The sequence below is a fragment of the Mytilus trossulus genome, chromosome 6, assembly GCF_036588685.1.
Source record: "Mytilus trossulus isolate FHL-02 chromosome 6, PNRI_Mtr1.1.1.hap1, whole genome shotgun sequence".
NCBI lineage: Eukaryota > Metazoa > Mollusca > Bivalvia > Mytilida > Mytilidae > Mytilus > Mytilus trossulus.
Window position 1 is genome coordinate 51,855,080 of NC_086378.1, and position 19,430 is coordinate 51,874,509.

A 19,430-nucleotide genomic window follows, 5' to 3' on the forward strand; every position below is an offset into this window, starting at 1 on the left:
GATTATAATGATGTGGCGTCAAAGTCTACAGCAACAATATGCGAGAGTCTTAGAAATTCTTCTATAAACCAAGCTAATGATGTTTGTGCGGAAGTAAGCAAGATTTCTTTAAATGTTGATGCTTCATCTAAACTGTTAGATGAGAAGCAAAGCACAATTGAAGAGAAAGTTACAGATTGCTACAATTTAAATGGAAACATTTTAGAGGCTGTTGGAGTTATAAAACAGCTATTGACTTCACAGTCTGAAAGGTCTACAGCTGAACTAACGGAGAAATTACAAAGTACATCAAAACAACAATCCATAGCTGAGATTTCTGGTGTGGTGCGAACGTTAGATGATATTGCGCAAAGTTCCGAAAAAAACATTGCGACAATAGAACAGATGAAAACTCAACATCATGAAGACATGCATCTCTTGAAAGCCGACATGGAACTCTTATTAACGAAAACTAATTTAGACAAAGAAGGTGTGTTAAATGTGTACGATAGAATCAGCCCACTTGAGTTCATAGTTATATTCAAATAAAACATTTAGCTAGATAGCGATAAAATAATTAAGTCAAAGAAACGACAAAAATATGAAATAAAAACAAACAAGGTTCATCTTGCGTTCATAACTCTTTGCTATTAGTATAAGTTGGACTTTAAATCAAGGAAATTCAACAATTTGTATATATTTATTAATAAGGACGACCAGTATTGTCAAAATACAGCTCAATGAGGACCACGAGTGAGAACAAAACTGCCTCTTTTGCAAGACATTATGCATATAACTCTATTTTCTATGGTTCGTCTAAATAAACTTTAGTTTGCTTAATAGTTTTTTTGGAGACTATTGATCTTCGTAGTTCTTAAATTCCCCACCAGTTACACAGCCATATATTCCTATCGGGATAGAGTTGTAAAAATATTGTAGAAGCTTAAATTTTTTTTTATCAATATGGTTTGTTGTAGATTTCTCCTCAACCAGTACAGAAAAAAGAGCAGAACTTCTTGAGATGAAAAAGAAAAATGAGGACCTCAAGAACCGCATACAAGAGCTTGAAAAATTGTCTAAAAATGTAGATACTTTAGATTTTATGAAAACTAGAGGTAAACCGAAAATGATTAAACGTGATTGCAAGTATTGTATGTTTTTCTTTTTGTGTTTAATATATATTCAACGAAAATGTATCAACTATATATCTTATAACATAGTGTGGCAATGGTTAATACATATTCTAGTTACTGAAGGAACACGTTCTAAGTTCAATGCAAATGTACTCGTAATTAAGGCGGCAATAGTTATATCAATATTGAAATATAGTACATCAACTGACACGAGACAAATTGAGGTAACAAACAAAAACTAATGAAACTCCACAAAGAGCAATATCGTATATATCAACAGGGTAAGCTTCTTTTTTTTTATGTACGCATCACTTGCCATGTGAAGTCACACTCTGTAATATCGACATAATCGTGAGAGTAGACAATCAGTAACATGTAACAGTTTTGTTACATCAGTAAAATGATTGTCCTAAAAGAAATTAAAATAACCGTTGGCTTTGGGAATATTTAAACACCAGATACCCTAGGGCGTGAATATAAGTAAGCGTAGATCATCGTACAGTCTTGATATCTAGCAAAATTAACACGAAATACTACATGTAGGCTATCAAATGACCAAAAATAAAAATATGAAATTATGAAAGCGAATTAACTATGCCGGTTTTATACAACAACAATAACCAAATCAAATATGACAGACAGCAGCAAAACCACTTATTAATCACTGCATGACTTGAGACATGCACATTTATGATGGGGCGGGGTTATATGTATTTCCGAGCTTTTATATTAACGATATGCAGACAATCTTTAAACTCATTTCAATGCATTGCAATCCAATGCATAAACGACTTATCAATTCCTTCTATTTCACATTTAACTTTTAACACAGAAATGGTCATAAAGAACACAGCAGCTGAAAATCTCGAATTTTTCAAATCTTGGCTTGGTTTGTTTAATAAAAAAAAAAACAAGAAAGGAATGTATTTTGAGGATTAAAAACTGACTTAACATATTACATTATTGAAGTTCAGGGATGGACAGTTTTGCTTATACGTGTATTGTCTAAACGTCCATTGAAAAAAACACATTTGACGCAAAGATTTTCAAATGTTTCTGACTTGATATGAAGTATGTTTATTCACTTTTTTCTGTCATATTAACGCGTACCAAACAACGTGATCACAAAACAATTAAAGAAAATTTAAAAACACTCGAAAAATAACCCGAATAAAACAGCTTGACACTATATCTTTCTGTGAAAGTCTTGGCTAATGTTTTGTCATAAAAAAATTATATACTTATATAGAAGTATTGCGTTTGCTCTTTTTTAGGATTTGCAACTGGAAATCAATTCGAACAAAAGAAAGTCGTCATAAATGAAACATTGGAAATGTTCCAAGATGAAAATGTTCTGGAGTCCCTAACTCAATGTCTAAGAGGAATTAGACTACTTGCGCTCATTTCAAAGGAATGGAAACTACATGAAGATAAAAACCTTCCTTCAATAAGCTTTATTAAAGACGGGAAAAGCTATTTTCTAAGTGATGCTTGCAAAAAATACAGCGACCATTTCAAAACGCTGGAAATAAACATGTACAGAATTAACCAAGAAACGTCACACCTTTTAAAGAAAATAGAACGCTTAATGTGTAAAGTAATGACTGAACATTTAGATGTCATTCTGAAAGAATTACAAGAAGCTATAAAAGGTATATGCGCAATGACACCGGAAATACAGATATTTGCAACAGAAAACAGCGCTATTTCGACAGAAATTCTTCTTGAGATTGAACAGTTTATTTGCGACGATATTTGGATGTCAAAACTCTCCAAAGTACAGGAATCATTCAAAAGTTTTTCTGTTTTTCATAAAAAATTCGTAATTAAAATGCAATCGCTTTATAGTTGGTCCTCGGAACTATCAACAAACACAATGAAACTTCCCCACTCTTTCTTGAAGACTGATAACATGTGCGTTGACGTGTGCGAATTGTTTCAAATGGTGGTCGTAGTGAAGAACATTTCATCGTGTTACTTGAAAATTTCACGCAAGTGCTTGACTGAATTACTTCGGTGGTTAGATTTAATCACTGCTTCCTCGGCCGAAAGTCTTTCTGAAATACAAATAAGTATGCCAGAAACCGATATCACAGTTAAAGAAATTGTTACTGAAATTGAAGCAGAGCTTAACCAATATGTACAGGATGTATTTGCATCATAAGATACACAATAAATATAGTTAAGTTATAAGATTTTCAGAAAAAAATAAACATTTATTTTTTCATTACAAATTTTATCAATTACATTAACTAGTTGTAACTTTATCATATTGCACAAAAATCAGTCCAAAAAATCAATTCGTGTTAGCCCCAACTGACTTTGAAAATGCAGATATCATTGAAAAAGCTCCAAATTATCTCCCTTTGGTGCAAAACTGCCATGTTTTTGGCATTAAAATTGAAATAACTTTTTTAACTCATCGGTGACCTATATATTTAATTGTTGTTTTTGAATAAGCTGTATATAAACTAAATAATTGTAAAATTTTAGCGATTTCTGTAATTTAGTTCTTTTTTAATTTCGATATTACAAATATTTCTCCTATTAGTTCAACTGAAAAAGGACATTCACAAAAATGCATGCTTCTTTCGGAGGCAGATTGTGAGCGTAAACACGGTGACCCCATTTTTTATTTCATTTTTCTATTAAGTATAAGATAAAGTTCATTTATAGAAAAATATATCGAAATCCTATATTAAATAACAAAAAAATCGATTTAGACCCGCGAACCCCTTAACATGATCTAATATGATTTTTCTAGCTTTGAGAAATTAATAGATTTCCTTGAACTTCATTCTTGAAAAAGAATAAGTCTTTATCTATGTTACACCGAAATATTGAAACTGTTTTGTAAACACATGAGATAAGAATAAAAATGAATATACATGTAGGAATACGCAGATATAAGACTAATATGAAAATTCAATTCGAGTTATATACAAGTCGCCGTTGTTCACTTGTCTTTACATGTTTCATAGGTTTTTACAATTTTTTGTATTAGTTTTTCAGGGTTTTTACAGCCATTTTAGAAATTTAAGCATTTTGTCTAAAAACTTTAGGCACTTTCTAAAACGAGTGGAAGATTCGGGCGTTTTATATATTTACTTATTTTTTTAGGATTTTTACAATCTACCTAGAAAATTTAGATGTCATTTTACAAAATGCCTGACATTAGTTATAGAATGAAATATTTACAAACACTTTGTCATTGAAAGCATCGTACAGCAGAACAGTTTTGAATAGTTTTAACGCTTGCAATTTCGTATTTTATGATTTATAATAAATTCTTCTGAGTTATTTAAACTTACACAATCACTCGACGATTATTTGCTATTCCATAAAGTATTATACTCCTTTATGAAAAGAAATATCTATGAAATTATTTGATGAAGGTTTTGATTTTTGCTTTATATTTTACCTGTGTTATGCTATTGTCTAAATTACACTGTAAACTGCTGATTGAACTGCAAGTAAAATATTGTCTTTGTTATTGCTAAAGTTTTCATTGATCTTGATGTGTGCTTTTGTATTTAATATACTCAAAATCATTTGGTTGTTACATTGTCTTCTAGATATCTACTAACTCATTTACTTTCAGTTATAATGAACAAAAAGTTGCGATCGTGATCTTACAATATCTAAAAAACAGATGTTAAATATTTAGCTAGAGTATCGAGGAGGTTAATGAAACTTTAAACAGCATATTGTTTAAATTGACATAGGTTGTGAACCATATAATCTAATTAAAACTAAATATTAAAAGTGTGGATGGGATTCTGATTGGTAATTTAAAAGGAAATTCATGCAAATAGAAAACAGGAAATACTTTAATGGATATACCTATGATGGAAAAACCCTTTATAGTATATTGATTAAACCGGATTAAAAGGAAAATGTTTAAAATATATAATGAACTCAATATAGCCAATCCACGTAAGTTTGTCTCAAACCGGGTAGAAATGTACCTCATACATTCAAAACATTATGGTATTTTTATATGGGGTGTGAAGAAATATGAATTTAACATAGAATTCTTTTCACGTTTCTGACAAATTGGCCGTAAAAAGCCTGTCATACTAGTATCTATTTTGAGTTTGTTTCAATTGTTTATACACTTAGCAATTGATAAAAAAAACTGTTATGTCTTTCTGGAACAAGTGCTGTTGCTGCCTCATTTACTCAATTATTAGGTTTTTTTTGTTAACGTGATAGCAATGTAGCATGTTATCTATAAACATCAAACAAGGAATCTTGTTTGAAAGCACGAATAGCTCTATATACATGGTATTGCTATAATAAAAATTATGTCCTGCTAATATCTTTTCCATCTTTCGGGTTTTTATATTGTTTTTTGTTGTTTATTATTTGTTTTTTTCATCGATTTTCAAATTTTGACATGATATTTGTTGCTGTTTTTTCAAACTTGTTGAATTTTATTGTCCTTTTGTAGGTTGTTGTTCTAACATTCGGAAAAAAGATTGATCTCGTATTTCACGCCATGTCAACGGTAGGATTAAAACTTTTAAAAGGTCTTATAATTGATCAAATTTTAAACCTACATTTTGAATAACTTTAGTTGGCGCTCAGAAGGCAAACCAAAAAAATACATTACACATATTATTATTCCGTGTCAACAATTTCGAATGTCATCATGTTGTCATAGCAGGACTGTTTTGATATAGACACATCGAAATGATCTGTAAAGTAAAAATTTAAGGAACAGTTATAAGACACAAAGTGGTTCAGGATTTTAGAATAAGATACCAAGTGGTCCCGGAGTTAAATATAAGACAGGACATGGAAAATTGATAGTTAGTATATTTTACTCAAATACCATTCTTTATAGCATACACATCCAATAAATACCAATATAACAATGACTGGTCAGATATAACGACATTTTGTGTTTAAAGTCCCTGAACTACAAAGAAATTTCTACGATTACTGTATATTCGTTTACCAATGGTAAAATCTTATAATTTCATTAAAAAATAATTTCATTCAAAAATCCTTTTTCTTGATTTACCTCTATCATATCTGATGATGTACACTTATTTCAGTACTTGCACAAGCAGTGACGTATACATATTGTCCATTCTAGTGTAGACATTGCTTGAGCGAATGAGATTCTTTTTTTCCTGATTATTTCTAAATTGTTCAACGAATGTAAGAGTGTGTATAGATTTTGTCAAAATCAATGCATTAATTACAATTTCAATAAAAACATGATCTCCTGAAAGGCTATTTTGTCAGTTTTTAATTGTTTTCAATTGAGTGCTGTTTTTGGCATTTCTTCTGGTTTTCAACTTGTTAATATTCGTCCAGTCAATAAAGACATTTCTGTTCACGCTATGCTGTAACTATGCTGTGAAGTTTTTGTTTGATGGGGTTAATCAGATATAAAAAGATGTCATAAAATAGGCGTATTGTTTAAATGTAGATTGATGTCAATTTGTGTTTGGCCTACTGAATAATATACATCTGATTAAAATGTGGGCGTGATTCTGATTAGTAAATTTCAGAGATATACTTGAAAACAGATAGCAAAAATATATGCATCACCTATTATTTAAATGATTTACAAAAAAATCTCAAATCAAATATCAGCAGCAATTTAAAATGTGTATACTATCATTATTTGAGTATATAGGGAAAAGTTCTAACTAGGCACAGTGAAACATTATTATTGTACTTTTCAAATAGTGAGAAAATGTAACAATTTTACGTCGAATCTCTATTAATTCATTTCATAGTGAAAATGACAATCAGGATTATTTATTTGTGGATATATTGGCAACAAATAAGTTATTCATCAAGTGATCTCAGTATGTATTTCTTTCACATTTACCATACAAAACATTTTGTATGACAAAAAAACATTAAAACTCATTTAGCAATGTTAATTATCATACATTTATACAGTTAATTTTTATTAGGTTCTCAGCAATATTGAAATACACTTGAATATGCCAGAAATATTACATGTATCTCTTTTTAGTAACTGTATATGTTTTTTATCATTCTGTTAAGTTTCTAAAACATTAGCGTTTGATTCAATATCTTCCTAGTCCACAATATCAATCTAACAGAAACAAACGTTTGCTATAATGTTATCCATATTGCTAGTGGGTTAAAAGGTGAACACACTAACAAAAAACTATTTCCTGCATCTTCTTTAAACCACATAAACTTTTAAGAAAAATAGAACTCTGATATTTATAAAGCTTATGTTGCGTCTTCAACAATGTGTAACTGACACTCAAACAAGACCCACTGTAATGATATGGATAAAAAAAACACACGAAATTATCTTGCGTTCTTAAGGAATGTCCTTGAAAAGTATAGTGCTTATCAAGTTTTTTATAAGTTCAAAGACTACTTTTTTTGTGCAGAACTTTTGGACATATTGAGACTAAATGACAATTGTCTACTCAGGACAATGTCGGCATCAAGGCAAGACCTGTTGGTGACCTTCTGCTGTTGTTTTTTTTCTATGGTCGGGTTGTTGTCTCTTGACACATTTCCCATTTCCATTCTCAATTTTATGTGATATGACAATAGTTTTTCATTCGATGTGTTTGTGAGTGTCAGATTTTAACATTTGACAAAGGAAGTTTCGTTAACAATTATCCTTGGAGTTCAGTTTATTTGCTTTTGTATGCCCCACTCATAGACATTCTGTTTTTCGGGCTGTACATTCGGGTTTTTTTTACGTATCCCGCTTCAGGGCAAAGTCTTTGGTCAAGGTATTTACGGATGCAGTTTAAGTCGAATCAACTTATTATATAGTAAACATGTTCCTAATGATATGATCTTTCTCATTTTAATGCCAATTAGATTTTAAATTCAATTTAATGATCCTTTGCACATAGGAAATGATAGTGCGAAAGGCGCATCCATGTACTATGGACACCATTCTTGTCACTTTGTACTAGTATGTACTACGAGAAAAGTCTTTCACACATATATATACGTAATACTAGAATTATTGCAATGAAAAAAAACAAGTATAAAATGACTCTACTTTGGAAAGTATGATAAAAAATAAATTCCAATTATCTACACATATTATGGAAATTATAATTGTTTTTCGATTTTTCAATATGCTATCTGCTGTGCTCGACTCTTGGCTTATAATGATTCTTAAAGGTCAACGGATTGTCTTGGTTTGGGTCTATTTAATTAAAGTTTCGAAATTCTTTCAGGTAAAACGTCTTCTACAAACTTGATTTTTCGCTTAGTCAAACAACAATGTAATTTACAAATATCCTAACGTGAATGCTGTAAACAAACTGTTTGGCTCAGAAATGATTAATAACAATCAATTTGATGCACAACAGATCAAGGCGAAAGAATTTTACCGATGTTCATATTTCGTTAATCGATTGAGATAAGACCAAGCATATATATGTCGATAGGGTAGGCGTATTCTGTCACGTGTATGCACACTCAGACGAAGTTTCACAATCTGAAACTGGTTTACAATATGTAAAATAACAGATCAGACGATTATACTAATATCTAGACAAAAGTCATACAAAACCATTGAAGAAAATATCTAGCAAAGTTCTTTAATTTCTAATTCAGATGTTGTAAATGATGTCCTGGCACCCAATTACATTTTATTTATTGCTTACATCTCATGTATCTCAGTGAACTTTATCCTTCATATCTTGATCCTTTCCTCGATATTGACACAGACTTGATGATTTTAAACTAGAATATACGACAAACGTGATAATCAAAACTGTCAAATTATAATTTCTCAGTAGCAAAATAAACCTTCAGATCAATCATCCAAAGTTTGTATATCATAATAGATACATTAAGCCCATACATATTTGCATCATAAAAATGTGCTTCTGATACAAACTTGGTCAAATAAAACAAAACGTGCTACAAGATAGAACAAATGACATCGACACTATATTAATACTGCGGTCAACGTCACCAATTGATAAATCAATACGATGTTTCATTGTCTTTTGATAATTAGCATCGTGTAATCTCGATATTGTGTCTATGAACCCAGAATACTCATATGATCTGTACATATCGGGTGTGTTTTATTTTTGAATGGTTGTTCATTCGCCGGACAGAAGATGAAGGAGTCGTACGATTGTTTATCTTTTAATTTGGAATGAGTTTATTTTACAAAGTATGCGTTACTAAGGCCGTGTTCACACCAAACCCCGTGTACAGTAAACATGTTTACATTTGGTTTAATGTAATGCACACTAGTTTCACATTAAATTTGTTCACATCTATAAAACCTTGTTTAGTTACATGTACATAAGATTTGTTCACGCTTATAAACTATATGTCATTTAAATGTCCATTACGTAGAACCAAACTAATTAAAATATAGATATCTGATTACGTTATATATGTACTGTTACGAAATCAGAGATCAATATTTTAATTAGATTGACGTAGAACCGAATTCAAATTTTCGAACAACTTTTCTATTAAGTAAGAGAACGACCATTTGACTTTTAAAAAAAGGGGGAAGGATTTTTCCATAATTTGATTTATAAAATATCAGGTCATACAGATGATTAGAATGAACAATTATTCGAAATCCAAAGTTTCCCCATACATTATAGCGTTAAATATTGAATATTTTTTTTAAATATACATGGGAAAATTAAAGTTCTGAATGCCTTGTTTTGTGAACACAACCTACAAAAGGCCTTCATCGACTATCGACTGCATGTAGACAAAACATGATTTAAACTACATGCAAACATTGAGTTTTATCAATAGGAACGTAATTATGTTTAGTTAATGTTTGAGTTACACTAACACAACACAGAGTTTAGGTCAATGTGAACACGGCCTTAAACAAGATAGCTGTGTCAACGTTTTTTTAAACGATTATATAAATCGAACATGTTCAGAATCATTTGTTCAAAATCAATTTATTCATCGATCATGTTTTTGTTCTTAATGTACAAAGAGTTCTGTTATCCTAGAAACAATTTAAAATCGTTGTAAAGATTGGACAAATTCGAAATCTTTCAAAGGTGTTATAAAAATAGAAATCGTTCAAAACATTGTCAAATCGTACAAAGATGTTCTTAACTGTACTTTATCAAATCAAAATTGTTGTATAACTTGTACAAAAACAAATGTAAAGAATTAAACAAACGATTTACATAACGAAATGTAACGAATACTTATCTCACCACAAAAAAAACAAATGGTGAAAAGACAAATACAGTGGTTCCATTTTTGCAAAAAAACTAAGTCATTTTGGTCTTTTGTGGATAGTTGTCTCATTGGCAATCATACCTCATCTTCTTTTTTATAATACAATTTACAGGAATAAAACATTCAGACAAAACCATCTTGATCGGTAACAAGATTAAGATTTCAATATTTTATTGTAAAGCAACGCTTGGACACATCTATGTGTAACATGAGGTAAGTTTACAATAATAAACATAATTTATAATACAAAGGTACATTAAAAAAAAATTAAAATAATAATAATTCATGCAAATTAATAGACATATCACATTCAGTTATTTAGCTTTCTGATAAAAGATGTCATTACTTTTGCATGTTTGTGTCCGTTAAGTGCCAAAAGCTGACTGATTCAAAGTTAACATTTTATATTGATTATTTTGTAAAACAACAGGTTATGAATACATGGGTTGCTATAAAGATGACCAACAGCGAATGCTAGATGACATGATTGACGATAGCCGTATGACTTTTGAGCTATGCTACGATAAATGTGCAAAATATTCTCACTTTGGACTTCAGGTAAGACTCTGTCTGAGAAAAATCAACTTGAATTAAATTTTAACAGTAGACTGTTCCTAAATAAAGGCAACAGTAGTATACCGCTGTTCAAAACTCATAAATCCATGGGCAAAAAACAAAATCGGGGTATCAAACTAAAACCGAGGGAAACGCATTAAATATAAGAGAACAACGACATAACACCGAAACGTAACACACACAGAAACGGACCAAGCATCAGACAAAACACCACGAGAATAACAAATATAACATGAAAACCAAATACATGAATTTGGGATAGACAAGTACCGTGCCACATCTTATCTCAATATCTCAAAAATAAGAGAAAACACAAACGACTCTTTAGAAGAATGACCAAACTGGTCTGAAGTATTTTAATCATTGAAAATCGTCATAAAGTATCTGCTAATACAGAATGTCACTATCTATTGTTCAAAGAATGTCCAAACCAGTCTTTAGCATTTGCTAAGAAAAAGAGACATGATTGCCAATGAGCAAAATCTCCTCTAGAGACCAATGAAATAGTTAACAACCATAAGTCAAATGTACGGCCTCTAATAAACAATGTAAAACGATTCAAACAAACAAAAATACGAATGGTTTGATTAAAATATAAAAGCAATGAACGAAAAATAAACGAATGATATACAACAGCACGTGCAACCAACTAAGTAACAGGGTTATGACTTGAGACAGACACATTCATGATTTATCGAAATTTAACATGTACTTAAACAAAACATACGAACAAACTATAAAGTCAGTTGAAAGAAACATTTGTGTCAAGCTAAACGTGATAAACGTTGATGGTTCTTTGTGTTACAGAGGTGAATTTAACTCACTAGCACCCACAGCTTATTTTTTTATTTTCATTTCAGATTGATACTGTCGTCTTCTATAACTAAATCCTTACAATATAAAATGACTAGATCTAACGAAATACGCCTTTGGTAAAACAAAAATCCTGGTTCTTCTTTGTTATTTAGATAGCTCAATATGTGACCCGGTTTGTGTTTATTTAACTGGCGTCGTTTAGTTGTAAAGAGCTAGTCCGTGGAGGATTAATGGAAGCAGGGGCCCGTCCCCCTTTTTCTGGGATTTTTTTTGTTTATTTAGGGAATCACTGAAGCATATCCGGCGCGGGCTACTTCTTAGGCAGTCAGTGGACCCATATTAATAAAAATTTCTGGCTCCGCCACTGCTAGTGAGGTTTTTTTTAGATTACATCGTGTCCTTTTATTTCCTATTGTGGTTTTCTTCCACGATCCATAGTTTATGATAAGCTGGTTTGCATTTAGTTCATTCTAGTATTTAAGTATCAAAGTTTATTCCAAATTTTTTTTTGGTTTTATTACGAAACAAGACCTATATGACTTAACAATGATAACTGTCCTCCGTTAAAACTACCAATTTTAAAAAGTTTGAAGCAATACACGATCATTTAGAATTGCAATAAAAAAAAATCCAAGGAAATTCAAAACGGATCAAAAGAATAGACAACAATTGTAATATTCCTGACTTAATACAGGTATTTTATGTAAAAATAAATGGTGGATTAAACCTTGTTTTACAGCTAATTAAACCCCTCACATGTATGTCAGACGTTAAAAAATCCATTCTATTGTCAACAAACAGACACAATAGGTTAAAATTTCAACAAATATGGATACAGCAGTCATCGTTCTGTTATCATTTTAATCACTATAAAAACAAACAGATATATAATCAAAAAATAACCATGACACAATAACACGATGACGGAATGTACAGACCAACGTCATATGCAAGAAAGACACACAAAAGAGCAAACAGACAAATAGATATAGGAAGATGTGGTGTAAGTGCCAATGAGACAACTCTCCATCCAAATAACAATTGAAGACTAAAAGCAAACCATTATAGGTCAATGTGCAGCGTTCAACACGGAGCCTTGGCTCACACAGAACAACAAGATATAAAGGGCCCCAAAATTACTAGTGTAAAACCATTCAAATATGAAAACCAATGGTATAATCTATATAAAAAACGAGAAACGAGAAAACGAGAAACACGTATAAATTTATTACATAAACAAACGTCAACTTCTGCACATCTGATTCCTGACTTAGGACAGGTGCAAACATTTGCAGCGAGATTAAACGTTTAAATGGTACCAATCCTTCTACCCCTTTTTCTGAAACAATAGCATAACATCAAAACATAGATTTTATATAAATAAGGCCGTTACTTTTCTCATTTGAATTGTTTTACATGTTCATATCGAGGCCTCTTATAAATGACGATGCGGTATGAGCTTTGCCCATTGTTCGAGGTCGCACGGTGACCTATAGTTGTTAATGTCCGTGTCATTTTTGTCTCTTGTGGATAGTTGTCTCATTGGCAATCATACCACATCTTCTTTTTTTTATATATACAAAAAAGATATGATGCACAATTAAATTAATGTGCAGTGCGATTGTTCACAAAAAGTAAAAGTAGACGTGCTCATGAAATAGGTATAGTTCATATATAAACCGTTATAGAAAATGACTAAATTTTCAATAAAATGTAAAAAAAAATAGATACATTTCTGTAAGCATCTCCAGGTTTAAAAGACTTTTTATCCTTACTGAATAAGAACTTAAAAAATAAAAAGACCTCTTTGATCATGTTTTTCAACGCACATTTTAGGCAACACGTCAGTGTTTCTGTGGAAACTCAATTGGAGATCCAACTATTTACCCACGACGACCAGAAAATGAGTGTAATTATGCGTGTATTGGAAATATAAGTCAGACTTGCGGAGGTTATTGGAGAAATTCTGTCTATAGGAGGAGTAGGTATATGTGTCTGTTTTGTACTTCCCCGATTGAAAGAGTAAATGTAGCAACTGGATAATTCTAGTTATTGTACCATAAAGACACTATTTGAAATAAATCAAAAGGCGTTTATTCAGTACCAAGAAAAAAACATTTGTATTAGTTTAGCGTGGTATCACCAGCCCAGTAGTCAACACTTCGATGTTGACATGATGTCAATAACGAGGTAATTTTTAAAAATTTCCTGTTTACAAAACTTAGTATTTTCTTATCCCAAGCATAGATTACCTTAGCCGTATATGGCACAACTTTTAGGAATTTTGGATCATCAATGCTATTCATCTTTGTACTTGTTTGGCTTTATAAATATTTTGATTTGAGCGTCACTGATGAGTCTTATGTAGACGAAACGCGCGTCTGGCGTACTAAATTGTAATCCTGGTATCTTTGATAACTACTATTAAAAATACTGCATTTAGCAAATTCATGTAAGTTAGCTATTTATGCGACAAAAACAGCAGATAATAGGGTTAAATTCTTACAAAACAACTTATAATGTAATCATATGAATACAACAAGGTTAGAAACCGTATACATCAAAAGGGTAGGATTCTCCTTATATATATGAATAATCCGCCATTCGAATCCACACTCAAATGTGACAATCTGGAATAAGACACAATAGTTAAAATTATGTTATGATATATTTAAAAGACTTCGAAATTCAGTCCGTAGTGAGTCGAGACATAAACATATCGTGTCGGTCAATCAAAGTCATTCTTCTATGTTACTCTGTTTGCGCAGTTTTTGAGTAAGGCACATTTCTGAAAATGAAGTTTATATAATTAGAATGTTCATGCACTTCTAGTTTATATTTTCATTTAATAGTTTATGGTACTACACTTACATATTTTGTTTTCCTTGTAGTGTTAGCAGACATCACGTCCACTGCAAATACAGATACCACAACGTTACCTGGTTCGACAAGTTCAAATACTGGCTTATCAATTATTTCGTGTCAATGCCCATGCGCGGATGTTGGACATAATAAATGGGTGTATTTACAAAATGCTAACCTCAGCACGCTTGAAATCAAGGATCTCATGAAACCGGAATTAGAGGCGCTTCAAATGAAAATCCGGGTACAAAAGACAAACACTAACCGGTTTATACGTTCTAAAAGTTCGGCAGCAGATGACCGAACTAGTTCTGTTTCTATTGGTTACATAGGAATAATCGTATCATGTGTGATTATTTTTGTCCCGGTTCTACTGGATGTTCTAAGATGTGTCCATTGGTTTTCTAAAAAAACTGTTATTGTGTTTTGAATAAGTGTTGAAAGTAGATATATTTTAAAGGCTTCGGATAAAGTACTTGCAACCTGTTAATAATGTGATCATACGAAACAGCAGATCACAACAAGGCCTACAATTTGTAAAATTGGAACTGTGATGTTTCTAGCTATCATTCTATCAGTATATATGGTTAGCAAGACAAACTGTCAGCATGGTCTTTGTCGTTTTGTATCTTTTATATACTTAAAAGCGAAAAGACCAATTACCTCAGATGGACTTTATGGCTTTTCTCATTGTTGAGGGCCGTACGGTGACCTATAGTTATTAATGTATGTGTCATTTTAGTCTCTTGTGGACAATTGTTCCATAGGCAATCATACCACATCTTCTTTTTTATATTTATATGTAAATAAAGGCAACCATAGTATACTGCTGGTCGAAAGTCATTGAAAAACATTGAAAAAAACAAATCCGGGTTAAAAACTAAAACTCGGGGAAACACATCAACTATAAGAGGAAAACAACGAAACCACAGAAAAACTGAAGTGCAGATAGTTGTCAATATAACTATTCGACTATTTCGCTTCTTACAAATGTAAACATACTTGGTTTTTTTTAAATATTTGGCTTTAAGTGGCAAATCAAGACAAGAACGTCGGACGTTTGACATTTGCAACTTATTGTTTCCATTGTTAACTAGAAGCATCGCTATTACTTGTAATTGGTATCTGGCTTTAAAGGACATGGGTTAAGTCGTTCCGGATGTATGAATATTTAGAAAAGCATTTGTTCGACACACAATTTTTCTAAATGCTTTTATAGTTGCAGTTGGTAAATATCGCTATGGGTTAACTATATTTTAACATCTAGTTCAGTTGTCATTGTTTTGTTGCTGATATTATCTATATCATATAACATTTATTACATATTCTATTAGAATTTTTAAAAGTATCATACAAAACTCTGATGAAAATTGATCATAACACATTTATGATTTTTTTTATAACCCTTCTGATAATATTTCGTTATTTTTTTCTGCAGTCCTGTATTCAATCAAGAAACGCCTTTCGACTGTTTAAGAAATACTCTTTTTATAATAACGATTATTTTATAAGAAAGTCTTTAGTGAACAAAATGAAATTATGTTGAAATATGCAAAATAAATGAACTTATCCCGCCGTATGTTTGTGCATGTCCCAAATCATGAGCCTCTATTCTTTGTTAGTCTTGTATGTTTGGTTTTTTTTCTCATTTAAATGTTTTGCAGTACATTTTCACTGAACTAGAACACATTTTGTTTAGGGGGTATGTGTACCCCTCATCCGGGTGCGGGCTTTTCTCGATTTGTTGAAGACCCTTTGGTGGCCTTTGACTATTTTCTGATATATGGTCGTCGTGTTGTCTCTTTCACATATTTATAATATCTATTCTTAATTTTACTTAATATTATGGCATATTCAAGAAATGAAATATATATCTACATTTTACTTAAAAATTTCATTTTGGAACAACTGTCCATTAACTTTTATCAGACAACTAAAAATTTGAAAGTATGTTGGAATGATATCGGAACAACAATTGTAAATTATGTGTATATGTGCCACAGTACAGTAGATTTATAAAAATGGAAACAATCTGATAAAAGTACAGATCATGTGTCCAAGCTTTGCTCAGAAGGATCTGATAACAATTCGGTATTCTTTCTGTTCTGTCTACGCATTTGACATAAGCGCTCAACTCAGTATCAGAATCTTTGACAAACGAGACGATTTTAATTTTAAAATTATATATTTCCGCCACCTTACCAGCAGATGGGATATGCATTTCCAAATTCATTTAGTATTCGTATCCTACAAAACATCACAAGGGCAGAGCAGAAAGTAAATGAACCCGGTTTATATCAAAGAACGTGTTGTTGTTTTGTTTGTTTGTGTTTTTTTTTTTTTTTTTTTTTTTTTTGGGGGGGGGGGGTATATATATCAAGTCAAAAAGGGTACAACATCACCATTAAATAACTATGAATTTAACAACTATTAGATATTTCGGATAACAGATATCCTTCTTCAATAATAGCACGATGTCAAATGAATCATGTCAATCTATTCAAACTGAGAAACGTTTTCTAAATCTTGAATTTATACAATTTAAGCGAACACCAGACGCTGATACAATTTTAAAATTTCCAAACACGGCGCAGAGATTACAAAGATATGCCAAATAAAAATAGTTATTTTCGATGTGAACTGGCACAACTATAAATTTCCAAAGGTTGTGACAGTTTAGATGTTATAACTGCATTGAGGGCAGTCCTCAAACAAAATAATCAAAAATGTCCTAACCGATCCAAGTTGATATAATATTTCAAATTTGACAACGTAGAGCAATTGCAACAGAAACTACATATTTAAGCCTCCCAAACGAACAGCAGACCAACAATGATTAGAAAAATAAGTTTTATCCAATGAGGTAAAATATTTGAACGTGACTACGTACTTATACATCCATCCCGAATGAATGGAGCCCTGTAATTTAAACTGTTATTTTAAAAAATAATTTCGAACTGTAAAGCCAGTACTAAAGCCGGAGTTATTGGAAACAGGTGATGGCAGAAAAATGAGGGACTCATTCTATGTTTTTTTCATTTATGCCCTCTTCATTTATGCCCTCTGGGGGAAATGTCCGGAACTTTCTTATCCAAAATCTTTCCCGAGCGACTCTGTCGACCTTCGACCAACCCTCGTTGTGGTCTATGATTGTGATGGTAAGGTTTTTGAGATCAGCTTGTGTGTGTCCAGGTGATCTCAAATGACGACTTACGGGTAGGTCGGGCTTGCAAGTGTAGTCACTTCGATGACCATTCATGCGTTAGTTGAATGACTGCTCTGTCTCGCCATTATACTGCATGGAAACTTTCATTCCATAACTTAGGAAATGTTCCTTCTTTGAAGATTAGATTAAATAATTTAGTTAAAGGGTCAACTAGTACAGGTATACCATATTTAATCATTTCATTTGAAATCAAGTCATTTGCACTGGATTTGCCATTTTTTAAGGTTGAAGAGGCTTTTATTTCATCTGATGTTAATGGTTGTTTATAGGACATAATTATAGCATTGTTTTTAGTGCATTTATTAGCTGATCTAATTTTTTAAGGATAGTTTTGTGAAATTTACTGTCCTTTGGTTGAGCTTCACAAGAATTTAAATTTTTGAAGAAGTTATAGAATGTTTGCTCGTCCAGTTTTTCAGTAGTATTATTTTCTGATGCTCGTTTCAATTTATTCAGTAAGTCCCAGAAGGATTTTGGGTCACTTTTGATATCATTGGACAGATCAAAACATATTTTATTCTTGTATATTTTTTCTTCTTGTTTACATTTTCGCCTCAATTTTGAGCGATAAGAGTAGTATTCTTTTCTGTAAGCTCCATTAAATGGAAATTTATTTATAAGAAAGGCATAGTGCTTATCAGTTTTATATAAGTCATCACATGAAACTGAAAACCAGGGTTTTCTTTTTGGTTTAAGTTGTTAACAACCTCATTACAATTTAAGGATTTTCTACTGAGAAATTTTATAGTTTGGTACTAGAATTTGTATCCTGTATTCGTGTAAAGTAACGATTTATAGCTTCTGAAGCCCATAAAAATTTACCTGTGAGTGGTTTTAAATATGCTTGTTGGGTTTTAGTATTGTCATAAAAAGAAGTTAACACGCTACAGCTTATTGCACAATGATCTGATAATGTTGTAAAGTCATGCACAGTAAAACTATCTATGGCATAAATATATAATAAATTTGCAGATGCAACTGCATAGTCAACAACACTATAGAACCATTATATTTTATACAAGTATATTTACCAAGTAGATTGCCAATAGTTCTACCATTCAAAATTCGTAGCCCAGCTTCTTTACAGAGCTCGATTAATAATTTGCCACTCTTATTTGGCCTTTTATGATCAAGATTATTTCTTGGTGTACCTATATCATATATATAGTTATCATCCTCAGCATGAGGATACATAGATTCATCAGAATATACAAAGTCTGGTGTTGTGCTAGTGTAGGCATTAAAATCGCCTTGAATCAATACTTCACCATATTGACTATAGTGTTCTATATTACAGAGTAGTTTTGAATACATTTCTTCAATATCTTTTGGTTGCCCAGAAGAATTTTCTGGGGAAAAACGGATAAAAGCAAGATGTATATCTCTTGGAAGATTTAAAAACTTACGGTTTAGCTTTACCCACAGGATACCACTATGTTCATTAGGAAGCTTAGTCACACCTTTGATCAAAGAAAGTTTGGCATATATTGCAATTCCACCAGAATTACGCATTGCTTTTTTATGTTTAGATCGACTACTGTTGCAAATAAATGCATAATCTGGTATATTCAAAGTAGTTCCACTGTCACTCCATGTTTCAATTAAAGTTAAACTAAATACAT